Source organism: Psammomys obesus, unplaced genomic scaffold, assembly GCF_907164565.1.
Source record: "Psammomys obesus unplaced genomic scaffold, mPsaObe1.curated_primary_1811, whole genome shotgun sequence".
Taxonomy (NCBI): domain Eukaryota; kingdom Metazoa; phylum Chordata; class Mammalia; order Rodentia; family Muridae; genus Psammomys; species Psammomys obesus.
In genome coordinates, this window is record NW_026585894.1 from 959,285 (window position 1) to 977,165 (window position 17,881).

A 17,881-nucleotide genomic window follows, 5' to 3' on the forward strand; every position below is an offset into this window, starting at 1 on the left:
AGAAAGTAAGATACTTTAGATCATTTAATCCCTAGTGGGATATCTTTATCATACCCTCCCCTTAAGGGATCTATTCTGAAGGAAAGGCAGAGATGGTGGGGTGACTCCAAGGAAATAGTGTCTTCTTGATAGAACAAAACTGATGCAAATATGCATTTACAGAAACCATAACATCATGCACAGACTTGCACAGGTTCAAACCAGACAAAATCTCAGCACTGAGATGGGGAAATGGAAACAAATTGCCACCCCTAACCAAGAAGCTATTTGCAATTGATATCTGGTAGGAAAGGAAAAATCACTTTTCTCCAAAATATAAGACATTTTAAGAAAATGGATACCTCTGACAAAGGTAAAATTTTAAAATATCACCCCACACACACAAACACCACAGGTGCATGCATGCACACACAAATGTAAACGAAATGCTTTTTCTTGATTTGGTTTGTCTTTTGTCTCAAGGAAAGAGAGTAAACTTAACTTTTAAAGGCTATGTTGAAGATGTGTAAAATATGTTTAAATTCAGGAAAATATTGGGCTTCTCAAATAAAACTTTGCATGTCTGAGGTCACGCCAGCACAAACTAAGACATCAATACAGACAAAAGCATCCATTTAGAGCTGTCTTTCTCTGGGCTGTCTTAGCCCTCTCATTGTTTAGAAACTGGTTTCCATGTGGGATTTCTGTATGACCTCCCTCAGCACAAAGCCTGTAGTACATGGGTGCATGCAGTAGCCTCCACCATTGATTCCCAGCGAGAGCAACAATGAGGGAAGAAGGCAGTGGGAACTGAGAGAGGGCTGGAGCACTGTACAATGGGACTTTCTGCACATGATCTCCCTTCTTGAATCCAACCAGTTTTTAAAAGGAAAATCACTGAAAATGTGCTAAAGCAAAAATATACTTATTCATGTATGAAATAACACAAATCATAGCACACATTCAGAATTTAGACAGGGAAAGACTGGGGCTGGTATTTAATCACCAGCACACTTTGTTATTAAACCATTAGAGGACAATGACATAAAATCTAGACCTTTTTTCTGCTTTGTTCATATCATAAAATTCTACAGATAGCATCTGTCAACTGTTAAGTACAGTCCATTTTCAGTCTTCTCACCCTCAATAAGCCATGCTGCATCCAAAGCCCCTTAATGACAAAGTGTGTTGTTGTCTCATGAAACACCATCATTTGTCTTTGTTATAGGTTTCAATAGGATGAGGGGATTGCTGATTCTAAGGGCAGTTATTTCTTCCATCACAGGGTGGGGCTGGCTGGCCTCTTAGGTCACTATGTAACTTTTGTGCAGAAGTTGTCATTATCATTCCACATATCACACCTGTCACCATCTGGGTCTCTCTATCTCCTATTTGTCAAGCCTGTAAGGGAAAGTTTGTGTGCACTGCTATGTTGTGGCTAAATCCTTATCTACTATATGTGGTTTCCTATAGATGTCCAATCTCAGGGGACCCACGTTCTCTTCCTACACATTTGCACCTTGCTTCACCTCTGTAAATACCCCACATTTCACAACCATCCACTTTCCCTACCCTCCCTATTTCCCATATTCCCCCCCACACACTTTTCCTCCCACATTCTTCCTGCCCTTCTCTTCCTAGTCTCTCATCTTCCCTAGACCTCACTCTCCCTATATTCTCCACTACACTGGATCTTCTGAGAGAACACACAGTCTTGGACATTTACTCCTTAGAGTTTGATTTTATTTTCATATTCATTTTCATCATCACCAGTGCCTTCAAAGCTACATCTTTATAGTTGCCCTCTGGTCAAAGTGTAGAGCTCAGGAGATGTGACAGATGGTTCTAAGGCCTCTGGGTTCTATTCCAAATCACTAGATAGGTTATCATTTGAGGTACTAGTGGTACTGTCCTTGCTTTTTTCCCCTTCCTCTTGAACATCTTGGTTAAACTTCTCATTTAGCCAGTGGTAATGGCCAAATATTAGTGGTTTTCTTTCTGTCTTCATCTTAACCAATGGAGTCTGAGCTCTTAAGCGGAATGGGTTTTTCATATCTCTTTGATAGAATCTCTTCATTGCCACTGGTTTCTTAGTCACCTGGAATGGGATCACAGGAAGACATTGGTTTGGGGAAAGAAGATGGAGATGGGTAGGAAATAGGAACTCATGGGAAGGGGTAAAGTCTAGGTTTGGGGGTGTATGTGTCTATGAGGAGAGGACAGTGTAGCAAAACTAAATGAGGACCAGAGGTGGCTCAGCTCATCTTGATTTCATATTTTGATTTCTCATCCTTCTTTACAAATTGGGTAGTGGCACTTTTTATTTCAGCCATGTTAGGTTCCTGTAACTTTGTAACTACCACTCCCATATTGGTGATTCCCAGGAATTTAACCAGGGCCTCCAGACCTCCCACTGATTATACCTCTTGCTGAATAAAGAATAGCCACATCCTGCATTGTTTTGTCAGGGAGGCACCTAACCATCAGTCTAGCCTTGGGGGGAAGGGCTTAAAAGACACAGGGCACCATTTTAGTTCCCCTGTAGCGAAAGGGCTGGCTAGGTGGTCTGGTTCCAGAAAAGAAGCATTTCTTTTGTATTCTTGGGTCTTTCATAATGGCATCCTCACCCATTCTCACTTCCCTACAGTGGTCTATGATGGTGACATGGCATTGAGAGAGTGTTTCCTTCTACATTTTCCTTACACATGAGATTCAGTAGTATAATTCAGTGTTCTCCCACTCTTTCTCTCTTTCTGTTAACATGGGAAAGTAGCTGTATTTAATTGTCTATGGAGATAGGCTTCCATGTGTTCCTTGATATTTTCTCTTGTGCGCCATTTCTTGCTTAACCACTGCTTTTTCTTAGAGTCCAATCATATTCCCTTGGTTTTTGTTTTCAAATGAGAAATCATTGCCTTTAACAAGTCACTATGGGCAGACTCTCTACAGTGGGAATCTTAGTCTTATTTCAAGTCTGAAGCTCATGTTCATCTCTGTTAAGTTCCCTACTATATTTGGGTTTTATACTGTGTTTGGAAGGGTGATGTTAGTGAATATTCCCATGCCAGAAGTTGGTCATGCTGGAAATCATGACCGAAGACTAATGTGTATTCATGGGGAAGAGGCTGCCTTAACCAGAGGTGCATGAGCATGAGAGGTAACAGAACTTTCCATATGTGCCAGTAAGAACCACATACTTTTCATGGTACATTTTATTGCTATTCCTGTTGCCATACCTACCTTCCTTTCTCACATTGAGACACTAGTGGGTTTATTTGTGTGAGTAGCTCTAACAAGATTCATTTATTACTGCTTTAGGGACAGAGCAATCACATCTTACTCATGTACTCCCCAGCATAAAGGGCCTTCCATTCATCTTTTTGTCACAGCAGAAAATGATCACTATATCATTGAATAGCTATCAAGTCTAGCCTTCCTGAGCTCTTCACCTGGTTCCACAAACTTTTCCTTTGTGGGTTTTCTGTGCGTAGTTTCTTACTTTGGGTCACTGGTAGCTTTCTCAACACAAAGCACTATATATAACACTAAAAATGTTAAAAGTAAGAATAAAAATTATCCAAATTCAAAACTACAGAACTGTGGATTATAGACCATTGACATCACTAATCTATGAGATATCTTATTTGTTTTTAATGGGAAACCTGATAGAAAATTATCAAGAAAGCCCATGAAGATACAATTGACAGGAAAGGTATGTAGGTTGCAAGTAAATCATTGCATTTCTAAGTATTTATTCAACTGATTTGAAAATTTATGTCTATGCAAAATCTACAAATGAATGTTTACTTAAGATATAATGGTATTTTTAAGTTGTCAGAAATTACTAGACATCCTTCAGTCAGTAAGTGAATTTACAAACCATATAATAGATTAACTTTCAATGATTAAAAATGAGTTATAGAGTCACAGAAAACCTCATGGATGAATCTTAAATATGTCTTCCTGGGTAAAAGTAATTGGTTTGGAAAGGGAAGGAACTACCTGATTCTATTTGTAGAACATTCTGCAAAAGACACAGCCAAAAGCAACTTGGGGACAAAGGGTTTATTTCATTTTGTAGCTTATACTCCTTTGTCCATGTAAGTTAGGGCAGGAATTCCAAGTAGAAACCTGGAGGCAAGAACTGAAGCAGAGGTCATGGTGTGATGTTGCTTACTGGCCTGTCCTCATGCCATGCTCAGCCTGCTTTCTTATAGCACATGAGACCATCAGGACAGGTGTGACACTGCCTGCAATGAGGTAAGCCCTCTTACATCAAGCAACAATCAAGAAAATGTACCAGAAGACTTTACCAGAGGCCATTTTGGTGTAGGTATCTGTTAAGTTGACATAAAAACTAGCCAGCATATGAAACATCTAGAAACTTTACTAGTAGTTACCATATATACAGAATGGGGCTAAAACTTGAATGAGGCACAAGGAATACCTGAGAGTGGTGCAATTCTTCTGTATGATACTCCAGCATTACATTGCTAACACTATCTACTTGATCAAAATCCACAAACATTTACAGAATAAGGTATAAATCTTAAACTAATATAAAATAATCACTTAAACTAATATAAAACAATCACTTATGGAATTCTACATTCTGAGTAGAAGATGATGATACAAATTCTTATTGTGTTTACCCCTTTTTGTTGACTAATTGTTGGGGTAGTTGATTTCAGTAACCTTGGAAATGAGTAGAAACACAGTCTAATTAGAAGACTATGATACAAATTCTTATTGTGTTTACATCCTTTCATTGACTATTTGGGAGAGATTGTTGACTTCATTAAGCTTGGAAATGAGTAGAAAATCTAATAAAAATGCATCGTGCATAAACATTGTATACTAATTGGTTGTTTCCCATTGTATGGGATCAGAAGCAAGACATGTAATATAGCCATCCTAAAAATAACTGAATACATGAAGAATAGAGATAGTTACATTTCTCACTGTTGATGTGGAAAGATACAGAATATTGAAAGCAAAGCCAGAATGACCTCTATTGTCTATATTTGACTCAGTGACAACAGCAATAATACATGTAGCTTAATGTGCACATATATGCATATGTTACACCTTATACCTGGAAAGATATAGAAAAAGTTACTGAGTTAATTATATGCATGTTACAAGACACAGAACTTGGTTTCTCTCCTGTTGTGCAATGAAAGAACCTTGAAATCATTAACAATATAGTGGATTTCCGCAATGAAGAAGGAAATATAGTGGATGAACACAGATCATCTTCTAAGAACAAAAAAAAAAAAAAAGCAAGAAAGTGATTAAAAAACAAAATAAAAAAAAAACTTATTAATATAACCTGAACAGTGGCAAGACTGAAAAATAATGAAAAACAAAATGTATAAGAAATCAAAGTAGACAATGGGGGGGATCCAAGATGGTGGGGCCAGGAGGACACTGCTTCTGAGAAGCAGGACAGCAATGTCAGTACAGCGACCAAGAGACTGAACTCTGGACCCTAAAACAACAGCAATCGTGTTTCCCAGGTGAGAGGAAACTCCGTGGTGTGGGAATCAGTCAGGTCCACTCTCAGGTCAGCAAGCCAGAACCCGGAAGGGATGCCAGGTCGCTCAGGCACTAGGTCGCAAGCCAGAGCCACACCCCTAGGCTGATCGGTGGGCACAAAAACACCAGAGACTGAGAGTCCCAGTTGTGAGAAAAACCCACAGGGTAGGAAGGAAATGAGACTGACCTCAGGTCATCCAGTCTATCCTTGGAAAAGGTCCCACAGACCAACGGGCACACATGGCCAGCCCTGAGCGAGGCTCCAGCTGCCAGCACAGAGTACTGCTGCATGGCTGACTTTCCTTTACAGACAGAACTGTGTGCCCCAGAGCATCAGAGAAAGGGTTTTCCTGTCAGAAGAAAACCTCACAGGGAAGGAAGCAAATGGGGACTGACTTCAGGTCAACCAGTCTATCCTTGGAAAAGGGCCTCTGAAAGGCTCTACCCTGCAGGGTATTGAGGCAGATGTTGAGACTCAGCCAAACTTTGGGCAGAGTACAGGGAATCTTATGAAAGAAGTGGGAAATAGTAAGACCTGTAGAGGACAGGAGCTCCACAAGGATAGCAACAGATCCTAAAAATCTGGGCACAGGGGTCTTTTCTGAAACTAATACTACAGCCAAGGACCACTCATGGAGATGGCCTGGAACCCCTGCACAGGGGTAGCCTATGGCAGTTCATTATCCATGTGGTCTACATAGCAATGGGGAAAGGGACTGTCTCTGACATGAACTGATTGGCCTACTCTTTGATCATCTCCCCCTAAGGGGGGAGCAGCCTTAGCAGGCCACAGAAGAAGTCAGTGCAGCCAGTCCTGATGAGACCTGATAGACTAAGGTAAGAGTGAAGGGGAGGATGACTGGGAGAGGGACAGAGGTGAGGAAGAGGGAAGATACAATTGGAAGGAAAGGAGAGAAGGAGGTACGGGGGGATATAAGTGAAAAAGCTCTAAATACTCAAAATAAAAATAATTAATAAAAAAATAAATCAAAGCATAAAATAAACATAATAATAATGAAGAGTTGAAAGAATAAATAAAAAACAGACAAATGTTATATACAAAATTAGAATAATTTATGCAAATATTATTCTTTCAGGTAAGTCAAGCACTGACTTACTACTCATTAATTCTGGGATTTGTTTGCTATCTTTCTTTCTAAGAATATATGTGGTGCTGGTGGAATAATGGAAGAGTAACTTAGTTTGTTGTGGAGAAATCTGACAAACACTACCTGAGCCAGGGGAATGAAGTGAACATGAACAGTGATAAGTCACTTTCAGCGAGTTCTATTGATAGGGCATAATGAAAATGAAACTTTACCTCTGTGGTCTTCATTCATTTTTTTTAAATTTTTTTTTATTTTTATTAATTGCAGTTTATTCAATTTGTATCCTAGCTGTAGCCTCCTCTCTCATTGATTGCCAATCCCACTCACTCTCCCTCATCTCCTCCCATGCCCCTCCCCAAATCCATTGTTAGTGATGGTTCTCCTCCCCTTCCCTCTGACCCTAGCCTATCAGGTCTCATCTGGACTATCTGTATTGTCTTGCTCTGTGGCCTGGTAAGTCTGCTCCCCCATCAATGGGAGGTGACCAAAGTGCCAGCCACTGAGTTCATGTCAGAGATAGTCCCTGTTCCTACTACTAGGAAACCCACTTAGAGACTAACAACATCTTCAACAAATGGTGCTGGTCCAACTGGATGTCTACATGCAGAAAAAAGCAAATAGATCCATATTTATCACACTGTCCAAGAATATGAAAGACCTCATCATAAAACCATGCACACTAAATCTGTTAGAAGAAAAAGTGAGGAAGAGCCTTGAACTCATTGGCACAGGAGATAAGTTCCTGAACAGAACACCAACAGCACAGGCTTTAAGATCAACAATCAATAATTGGGACCTTATGAAACTGAAAAGCTTCTGTAAAACAAAGAACACTGTTGTCAGAATAAAAGGAAAACCTACAGACTAAGAAAGGATCTTCTCCAACCCTATATCTGACAGAGGGCTAATATCCAGGAAGTATAAAGAACTCAAGAAGTTAAAAAACAACAAATCAAGTAATCCAATTTAAAATAGGGTACATAGCTAAACTGAATTCTCTGCAGAAGAATATAGAATGGCAGAGAAACACTTAAAGAAATGTTCAACGTCCTTAGTCATCAGGGAAATGCAAATATAAATGACCCTAAGATTTTACCTCTCACCCATCAAAGTGGCTAAGATTAAAAACTCAAGTGAAGATCGGTTCCAAGATGGCGGCGAGCAGCGCGCACTGTTTTGGAGAGGCAGAGGACATTAATCTCCGGAATTGGTGTGTGGAGAGACAATCGAAACTAGAATTTGGACTTTGGGGATTTCTAAAGGAGAGCGGACACCACAGAAGCATGAAGTGCTTGTAGAGTTAGATCAGGCTCAGACTTCTCTGGGAAGGAAATAAGGTGCTTCCCTTGTCCAGACCTCCTGCTGCGGGGAAACCTGCACACAGCACCAGGCAGCTGAGTTCAATGCTCACAGCCTGGCGATTAAGACAGCAGAGACAGTGTTCCAGGTCCCTTACTGCAGAGGACAGCTGTAACCGCCCACTGAACACCACCCCTTGGACACACGTCCCACCCCAGGCCCCGCCCAGGGCCCTCTTGCTGAGCTCCGGACTGGTGGAGCGTCCCCTCCCCCCCATCCCTCAGATGGGATCCCGTCAAAAGAAGCGCAGTGGAGCTCACATCCCAAGCTGGCAGAGCGCACACACCTCCGGAAACTGCCACACTGGAGGAGCGAACCCACTGCCAGCGCCAGAGCACAGGTCCATCCACAGAGTGCCAACCACAGATGCTCAGTCCCGCAATACAATCCTTCCCAAAGGATCCCAAAGTCGCAAAGCTCAGTGCCTGGGACCCAAGACAGCAGAGGCGGGGGGTCCAGACCCCGCAGCTGCAGTGGAGAGCTGTAAACACCCACTGAACGCCACCCCTCAGAGCACACATCTGAGGAACCCACGCCTCGTGCCCTCTTGCCGAGCTCTGGACCCTGGGAACACACCCCCCATTACCACCACCACCTGGTCCCACCAGAGTGCACGCACCACCAGAAAATCCACCCCATCAGAGTACACGCCCAAAGAGTGCTAGCCACAGAGACTCAGATCCACAGTACAATTCTTCCCAGATCCCAAGTCTGCAAGTGGCAGCACTGACTACACAGGGCTTCCCAGCCAGTGATTGTATGGGCCATCCAACCCCTCAGTAGCAGAAAACCAGCTGAATAGCCACCAAAGTACCGCAGACCTACAAAAACAACACAATCTTCAACAGCATTTGTGATCCCTTAAGCGCCTGCAACACCTTCAGTGCCTACAAAGCAACCCTCTCACACACTGAAGGCCTCTTCATTCTCCAACACCCTGTCCCTTAGGACACACCCACAAGCACATGCTCAAACACACGCAGCAACCCAGCATTTGCCCTTCTGTGCCTGCAAACTTTCCTTCTACAGGTATAGCCATATCACCAATGCACACACTGAAACCACTAGACCGTCCCCATTTTCCTGAAGAGTTCTCCAGACACCAGAGAAAGACTAGTCTGATTTGCAGAATCCAGGAACAGGCAGTGAACACTATGGTTAACCAAATGACCAGGGGTCGGCAAAAGAACACAAACAACCTAAATCAAGATATCATGGTTTTACCAGCAACCCCCAAAATTATTGGACACTCCAATTCATCAGAAACACAAGAAAATGATTTTAAAGCTATGATTATCCAGTTATTTGAGACACACAAAGAGGAAACCAACAAATCTCTCAGAGAAATAGTCATACAGATTCAAAGAGTTAAAGAGGAAACAAATAAATCTCTCAAAGTTTTGGCCTCCCAAATGGAAACAAAGAAAAACGAAGTGAACGAAGCTCTTGAGGAAACACATGCAAATATAGCCAAACAAATGGAAGTAGTGGCAATTAAAAAATGGGGAACAGAGCTAAACAGAGAATTCTCCACAGAGGAATATCGAATGGCACAGAAACACTTAAACAAATGCTCAACCTCATTAGCCATTAGGAAAATGCAAATCAAAATGACCCTGAGATTTCACCTTAAACCCATCAGAATGGCCAAGATGAAAAACTCAAGTGACAGCATATGCTGGAGAGGTTGTGGTGAAAGGGGAACCCTCCTCCATTGCTGGTGGGAATGTAAACTAGTACAACCACTTTGGAAATCAATCTGGCGCTTTCTCAGACAATTAGGAATAGTGCTTTCTCAAGACCCAGCTATGGCACTGCTAGGTATATACCCAAAATTTGCTCAAGTACACAACAAGGACATTTGTTCAACCATGTTTGTAGCAGCTTTATTTGTAATAGCCAGAACTTGGAAACAACCCAGATGTCCATCAACAGAGGAATGGATACAGAAATTGTGGTATTTTTACACAATGGAATACTACTCAGCAATCAAAAGGGAGGAAATCATGAAATTTGCTGGCAAATGGTGGGATCTAGAAAAGATCATTCTGAGTGAAGTATCCCAGAAGGAGAAAGACAAACTTGGTATATACTTGCTTATATAGACCTACAAGATATGATAAACATAATGAAATCTACAAACCTAAAGAAGATAATCAAGTAAGTGGACATGGGTGAAGATGATCAATCCTCATTTAGAAAGACAAATGGGATGTGCATTGAACGTATGACAGGAGTCTAGCGCAGAAGGCATCTGAAAGACTGTACCTAGCAGTGTTTCAAAGCAGATGTAGCCCATGGTAGCTCAGTAACCAACTGGTTTCCATAGTAAGGGGAACAAGCACTATTTCTAACAGGAACTCAATTGCAGGCTCTTTGACCTCCCCACCCCCAAAGGGAGGAACAGTCCTTCTAGGCCTCAGAGGAGTACTTTGCAGCCAGTCCTGAAGATCCCTGATAAAAGAGGTTCAGATGAAAGGAGAGGAGGTCCTCCCCAATCAGTGCACTTGGAAATGGCCAGGGAGGAGATGAGGGAGGGAGGGTGGGATTGGGAAGGAATGAGATAGAGGGATACAGCTGGAATACAGAGTTAATAAAATGTAACTAATATTAAAATTTTTTTTAAATAAAAAATAAAAAACATATATGCTTATACATATATATTCTAAATAATACTTCGAATATAAATTTAAAATATATTTAATTACTTTTGATCTATAACCTATATATACATACTAACCACTTAAGATCAGTCAAAAATAAACATAAAATTACCATATATTTAAACAGATAAATAAAACTGTTTTTACTGGATTCAGCTGTAATTTTTAGCATGATAGTCAAGAGCGTTCCAATATCAGGACAAAGTTTAATATAACCAGTTAAGTTTGCTTTAGCTCGTTAAGATCTGATAGCTGTTTTACAGGCTGGATTAGCATTCTCAGAACCATTTGCTGCACAAAACGAAGTCCACACTGAGTGACTATCCTTATTGTGTTACATTAAAATTAGCATTATCATCATTACTATTACCATTATTATTATTATCATTATTATTATTAAACTTTTTCAATTTTTTAAATAACTGAACCTGTTCTCTTTCTAATTGGATTTTCTCCCAGAGAACAGTAATATCTTCCTGCAGTAATCCCATGCCACCCACACATGCATCAGGGAAAACCACGGGGACAGAGGGTGCAGGAAGCCAGTCTGAATTATGAGACTTCGCAGCTTTTTTCTCTGATTCTGTTTCTTCCTCACTATCTAGCTCCTAAATTATTTTTTGCTCTGAAATTACACAAATTTGTTTGAGCTCCTTTATGAACATTTGAAATAATCTTAGAAGTATTTTTTTCTGCCTGTTTTGCTGCTCTAATTTTTCCCGAATAACTCTTCATTTTTACAAAGTAAAGGGATAAGGGAGTTTATCCCAATTCTCTGTGTCTTAAAAATCCTATTTAAGGGATCTGATAGATCCCATCTTACTAGTTCCCTATCCCTGAGAGCCACCCGACATTAAGTTGGTCATTTGCTTTGCATGCGCTCCTGTGGTCTGTATAACTTGCCTCAGGTGGTCCTCCATCTCAGGTTCCTGGGGTTTTGGCTCCACTTGTGGCTGGTCTGAAGCAACACCTGAATACCACCTGAGAGAGGGCTGGGGAGAGAGAGAGACAGGGTGACACAGAGAAGAACACCAAGTCTACATGCTGATCATAGGTGTCAGTTTAATGGACATCACATTAACACTTAAGCAGGCAGAAAGTATAAGCAGTTTCTCATGCAGGCAATTTTACTTCACCAAAACATAAAAGGGCTTACTCATGTTTACACAGAACCTGTTGTCTGGTTACCATAGTACCAAGGAATTTACTATCTAATTCTCAGAGTTGCAGCCTTCTGCTGAAGGACTATCATGGTTAGTCTACGAGAGACTGGACTTTGGATTAAAGCCAGATTCAAGAGGCCGAATTCCACTGCTCAGATGCCATTAACTCCAAATCTGCCATTAACTTCAAAAAGGCAACCACAATGTATATAACCTAGAACCCCTGCTCAGATGTAACCCATGGCTGCTTAGCATCCAAGTGGGTTTCCCCAGTAAGAGGAACAGGGACTGTCTATGACATGAACTCAGTGGCTGGCTTTTTGACCTGCCCACCCCCAGAGAGAGGAACAGCCTTGCTAGGCCACAGAGGAGGACATTGCAGCCAGTCTTGATGAGACCTGATAAGTTAAGGTCCGATGGAAGGGGAGGAAGACCACCTCTATCAATGGACTTAGAGAGGGGCAGGGAAGAGATTAGGGAGAAAGAGTGGGATTGGGAGGGAATGAGGGAGGGGGCTACAGCTGGGATACAAAGTGAATAAACTGTAATTAATAAAAATAAAATAAAAATTTTAAAGATCCAGCTATACTACTCCTAAGCATATATCCAAAATGTGCTCAATTATACAACAAGGACATTTACTCAACAGTGTTCATAGCAACTCTATGTGTAATAGCCAGAAGCTGGAAACAGCCTAGATGCCCTTCAACGAAGGTACGCAATACAGAAATTGTGGTGCATTCACACAGTGGAATACTACTCAGCTATTACAAACATGGAACCCATGAAATTTGTAGGCAAATGTTTGGAATTAGAAAAGATCATCTTGAGTGAGGTAAACTCAGAAACAGAAAGACACACATAGTATAAACTCACTCAAAAATGCATATTAGCCACATAATATAGGATAAACATACTAAAATCTATACCTCTAGAAAAGTTAAACAACAGGAAGATCCTAAGGAAGATGCTCAATTCTCATTCAGAAGGAAAAATGTGATAAACATTAGAATCAGAAGATGACAGGGAACAGGACAGGATCCTACCACAGTTGGCCTCTGAAAGACTCTACTGATTGAGGTATGGAAGCAGAGGTATTGAAGGAGAGGCTGAGACTCATAGCCAAATTTTGGGCAGAGTTCAAGCAATCTTATGAAAGTAAAGGGAGACAGAAAAACCTGGAGGGAACAGGATCTCCAAAAGGAGACCAACAAAGCCATAAAAAGTGAGCCTTGTGGGCCCTGAAGAGAATGATGGCCCAACCTAGGACAATGCATGGAGAAGACTTAACCCCAGGCTCAGATGTAGCCCATAAACTCAGTTTCCAAGTGGGGCACTAATAAAGGAAGCAGGGACTTTCTTTGGCATAAACTCAGTGGCAGGCTCTCTGATCATTTCCCCCTGGGAGGGTGCAGCCTTGCCAGTCCACAGAGGAAGACAATGAAACCAATCCTGATGAGAGCTGATAGGCTAGGGTGAAATAGAAGGGGAGGAAGTCCTCCCCTATCAGTTGACTAGGGGTGGGGCATAGGAGGAGAGCAGGAGGGAGGGTGGGATTGGGAGGTATGAAGGAATGGGCCACAGCTGGGATACTAATTCAATAAACTGTAATAAATGATAATAAAAAATGTGCTTCCAACCCTGATTTCAGCAAAGACTTACTATGAACTACAGCTTTTATATATTAAACCATTGTTCTATTTGGATATTGTGCTAAGTTTATACCAGTTGTCTCAGCCAATACCTATGATAGCTTTATATAATAGCTACTACTTCTTCCTCTTTATAGTAAGAGTTTTGCATTTATATCTAAGCAGATTATTTTTATGTGCTCCAGTTTTCTCTTATGTAATAGTAGATTGTCCTACTATTGTCTAAGTTTGGGTGCCTCAGTAAACATCCTACCATTCCCTGCCACATTAGTTTGAACTGCACAAAATAATTAAATATTTATAATTTTGTAGGGTTATGTTTATGTCTGCCTTTCTTTTAAAAGTGTGGGGACAATTTAATGACATACTGCAAGAGAAATGTAGTTAGTGCATAATATGCATTTGATTAATACCAAGTCTACATGATTTTATTAATAGTGATAACCTTCAAAGTATTACTGAAAGAATTTTCATTTTATTGGACTAAACCTAGAGGTTCCTAGAAAAATTGGATTAGATAGCTAGAAAAGTGAGGTCTGAGATGGGATCTGAGGCCTATTCAGCCTGACTGGAAAAAACAACAAACTCTCCTCATATTGGTTCAGTCTTGATACAGAAAAGCATGGTTTAATCTGCAGTCCACACAGGTCTCTGCCTCACTCACAGCTTGGAAATCTCCTGAATGCTGGCATCAGACTCAGGACAGCACTTCTTTTTCCCTCTCTATAAAAGGAGAAAGAAAACCTTTACACACCTGAAAATATGGCACATTTGCATGCATTGCAAATAGGAAGGCAGCTTGTGAGAGAGGGATAGTCTAAAGAGAATGAATGCCTTTCCTTATTTAGATCTAAAATTCCAAGGTCACACACATCTCAAGATCTGTCCTCTCTGATAGCTTCTTTCTTGAAGAACTCATCAGGATTATAAATGTGTTTGATTTCTTTTTATTAGATGTGGATGAACTACAAAAGGGTAAAGGTTCATTATGAATAAATCCTCAAAAATTCAAAAAGCTCCCAAGACTCCTGATGAACTTTCTTAATCTGTCTGCCGTTTTGAGTTCTGTGTAATTATCCATATTTGTGAAGGATAAACTGTTCTTGCCTTCCTCATCTCTGTCACTTCTGATTGCTGGTGAGTCCCAGAAGCACCACTGCTCTTCTGTGAGAGGCCTGCTATTTTCCCCCTGAGCCCACACAAGGTCAGCCTCGCCTGAGAAGACACAGAGGTAGCTCTTCCTCAAGGATCCCACGCCTAACAAAGTGCATTCCATTTAAATCATAGATCCAGTAGTCAGGGTCCAAGAAAGAAGAATCCTGAAATTAAAAACATCTTAAAAATAAAGGGCCCAGAGGGCCTCTGAAAGGCTCTATCCAGCAAGGTATCAAAGCAGAGGCTGATACTCAGCCCAACTTTGGGCAAAATGCAGAGAAACTTGTGAAAGAAGGAGGATATAGAAAGATCTGGAAGGGACAGGAGCTCTACAAAGAGACAACAGAACCAAAAAATCTGGGCCCAGCTGTCTTTTCTGAGACTCATAGTCTAACCAAGGACCATTCGTGAAAATAACCTAGAAGCCCTCACAGATGTAGCCCATGGGAACTCAGAGTCCAAGTGGGTTCCCTAGTAATGGGATCAGGGATTGTCTCTGACATGAACTCAGTGGCTGGTTTTTTGATCACTTCCACCTGAGCAGGCCACAGAGGAAGACAATACAGCCAATCCTGATGAGACCTGATATGCTGGGGTTAGAGGGAATAGGAGGAGTACTTCCCCTACTAGTGGATCTGGGGAGGAGCATGGGAGTAGATGATGGAGGGAGAATAGGACTGGGAGTTGCTGAGGGAAGGGGCTATAGCTGGGATGCAAAGTGAATACACTTCAATCAATAAAAAATAAATTAATTTTAAAAAATGAAAGACCCTTTGAAAATGAATGTGTTAATAAATCTTTTTTTTTCAAATTTTTTATTAATTACCCTTTATTTACTTTGTATCCCCCCTATAGTTCCCTCCCTCCTCTCCTCCTTCTCCACACATGCCCCTCCCCAAGTCCACTGGTAGGGGAAGTCTTCTTTTCCTTCCTTCTGATCCTAGTCTATTAGGTCTCATCAGGGTGACTGCATTGTCTTCCTCTGTGGCCTGGTAAGGCTGCTCCCCACTCAGGGGGAGGTGATCAAATTGCAGGCCAATCAGTTCATGTCAGAGACAGTCCCTGTTCGATGGTGATTCCTAGGAATTATTATTAGGGCAAAATAAAAATCATTGCTTAGTGAGTTTCAGTTTTCCAAGACAGGAAAGTTCTGGAGATTGGTTGTGTAAATAGACTTAACATCAGTGCACTATAAACTTGGAATAGTTAAGAAACCAGATTTTATGATACACACATTTCTACCACAATTTTTGAAAGTGTAAATATATCCCTTGGCACTGTTTTATAATCCTAATCAAACAGATAATCATAATGTTTGCAGTGATCCCACCAGTATCAATGAATCCTGATGAATTTTTCTTTGTTTATACTGATGCTAATTTGATTTCTAAACAAAGCAGGAAAACAGGATGGACCTGGAAGTCACATATAAATCTCACTCTGATCTTTTTCTACTTCTAGAAGCCTTTCTTTCCAATTAACATATTATTAGAGGCATGATATACCAGCTACTTATTTGGAAAGGCAACAGGCCCAGCACAATGATCAACATGTTCCATATACACATAATATTCATACTATGAGAGATAGAGGCCATCAAATTTTTGTAGCAAATGGAAGCTCTTGTATCCCCATTCAAGTTAAAAAGAAGAACCTATATTATGAATGTTTAATATTCCATTATTTTTCAAAAATATTTCTTTACCTTAGGTTTCTTATCAAAAGGTGACAAATCTTTTCACCTTTTGCTAAGAAATCTAAGGAATATTTGAACATAGTTCAATCCAAAAAAGAAGATTCTGGGAACACAAGAGGCTTAACACTGTATTGCATAAGAATACTGCTTAAACTCCACTACAGTTTTTCCACTATTAATACTGCTGGCCATGTAGAAGTTCTCAATAAATGTGGGTGGCAGCAGATGGTAGAAAAAGTACTTACACAATCCAGATTTCTTCTGCATTATCTGAATGAGCTCTTAACCACTACAGCTCCTTGCTTTCATAACTGGTAGACTAGGATCAGATGGAAGGGGAGGGGTCTGGGAGGAGATGAAGGGAGGGAGGGTAAGATTAGGAGGGGCTGAGGGAGGAGGCTACAGCTTGGACAAAAAGTGAATAAATTGTAATAAATTTAAAATATTTAAAAATAAATAAATAAATAGATAGATAGATAGATAGATAAATAAATAAATAAATAAATAAATAGAAAGCAAAAATGAAAGAAATACATGGCAAACAACAGCTAACCATCTGAGTCACATATTTCTCATGTTAATACAACAAACCAATTTACTAGATATTCAATGATGTCTGGACATTTTCTGTATGCCACAGCTGAAAATGAGGCACCTGTAGTTCTTTAGCCTTTATGAGTCTTATGCTGCTGTAACACACTACCTGATAGACACTAGTTTGTCTTTTTATAAGAAATAAACTACCACAATAGCAGCATTAATCTGTTTGTTGATGTGGAAAACAGTCACAGCCTAATCATTTCTTAAAGATCTCATCTATCAGTGTTACAATAGTAATTAAATTCAAGATCAGTTTTGGAAAAACATTCAAACCATAGCAGTCATTCCAAACACCCAAATAATCCTGATATAGGGGATGCTTATATGAAGCCATACTAATTCTCTAAAAATAAACAGGATGGGCTGAGGGAAGCCAAGGTTAAATTCCTAGGAAGAAACAGAATAATGAAAATGATCTGAAGTTTATAATAATGTCAGAATCTCTGAAGTAGTTGAATGAATGAGGAATGAACAAAACATGGTAATTTTTTTAACAAGTATTCATGTCAAATGATAGAACATGTTACTAATGAAGAAGTTTTTCACTTCCAACTTAATGGATGCAGAGCACAGAACTCAAAGAAAATGCACAGAGTTTCTAAGCCTGCACTGTGCCATGGGATGATAGTGGGAAAGGAATTAGGAACTAAAAGAAACAAAACAAAACAATGCTTGCAGAAATTGAGTAGTGTGCAAACAGGATGCTGAAAGTGGAAGATGGCTCTTGTCCATGAAAGTAAAAGAGGCATTTGTCCATTCTTTCCTCTCTTTGATCTATTATGGAACATAAAGCTAAGAAATGGTTGCAGCCTGCCCATAGCCATGAACCTGGCAGAAGTGCATCAAAAAATTCTTGCCTCCATAGGCAACTCAGCTTAGCCCTGGATGTTTATCCTCAGATGATCTGGGCAATGCAGATTTGTCATTCTTAATCTAGTGGTTTAGTCTGATCCCCAAGAAAAAGCTT